Here is a 1415-nt window from a genome sequence, read left to right as displayed (position 1 = left end):
TCTTGTTTATTTTGCTGTTCGAACTGCCATTGTTGTAGGTTTTCTTGCCACTTCTGTAATCTTTCTTCTTGTTTCTTTTCTCGTTCTTCTTGTTTCTTTTCTTTTTCGTCTAACAACTGTTGTAATCTCTCTTCTTGTTTATCTTCTTTTCCCTCTAACAACTGCTGTAATCTCTCTTGTTTATTTTGCTGTTCGAACTGCCATTGTTGTAGGTTTTCTTGCCACTGTTGTAATCTTTCTTCTTGTTTATTTTCTTTTTCCTCTAACAACTGCTGTAATCTCTCTTGTTTATTTTGCTGTTCGAACTGCCATTGTTGTAGGTTTTCTTGCCACTTCTGTAATCTTTCTTCTTGTTTCTTTTCTCGTTCTTCTTGTTTCTTTTGGTGCTCTTGTATTGCTGCCATCAAGTCTGCTATGCTGTAGTAGTTTGATTTGCCGCTTCTCGTTTCCATTTTTTTTATCGTTCCACTTCTGACACCGATTTGTTATGTCTCTGTTTGCTAATTGATTTCCCGTAAATTCGTTCCGACGAAACTTTAGCGACACAAGTCCTTACTTAATAAAACTGGTTTATTCTTTCTGAATATAACTTTACCGATACATTTATTTTCAATAGTCGCTCTGTAACAAACGTTTTAACAACGAACGTTAACTTCAACAATACTTCTGACAACAGTTTAATTACTCACTACCTACACACACATTATTGTCCCGTCACGTTGTCACCCTCTTTTATAAACCAGACTACCCTATATCTAGTAAATGCTAGAGCATTCGCCAAGGTACAGGATAGTTCTAGAAACGTAGCGTGACACTAGTCATGTGACTTCGCTGACGCAACAATATGAAGGGCTACAGAAATATTTTAGAAAAGTGAATGTAATTTGAATTTGTGCAGTTTCTTTCGAAGATCTAAAGATTTAATGAAGTTTCACTAACTTTAGCTTTGTGAATGCCTTTTAGATATTTCATTTCTTCCACTAAATCTTCTGACACATCAGATCTACACTTGACAATTAACTCCCTAGTTTTTGAATGTAGATCTTCTCTGATATATCCAGATATTACCACAAAAATAAAAAAGACTGATTAATATCCATGGCTACTCTATATTTTGTAATGAGTCCATCAATAACAGATTCTATGATATTATGAAATGTATTTCATCTAAATTTTGCGGGCAGTTGTGGCAAAAAATTAATATTATTTGCAACCAGTTTAGATTCATTAAGAATTGAGCTCCAATGTTCACGCAGTCTTTTAAAATCAATCAACAGACTTTCAATGTTGCTCACTTCAATATCAATGGTAGTGTTACGACAGCGGGGGTCACGTGACTCTAGTAACACGTCATATTCTCGAAGGCTCGTGAAGTCTCGAGCTTTTACTAGATATGCGGTAGTCTTGTATATATA

This window comes from Limulus polyphemus, unplaced genomic scaffold, assembly GCF_000517525.1.
Source record: "Limulus polyphemus unplaced genomic scaffold, Limulus_polyphemus-2.1.2 Scaffold353, whole genome shotgun sequence".
NCBI lineage: Eukaryota > Metazoa > Arthropoda > Merostomata > Xiphosura > Limulidae > Limulus > Limulus polyphemus.
The sequence above is the reverse complement of the archived record's forward strand: the minus strand, read 5'-3'. Positions refer to the sequence as shown.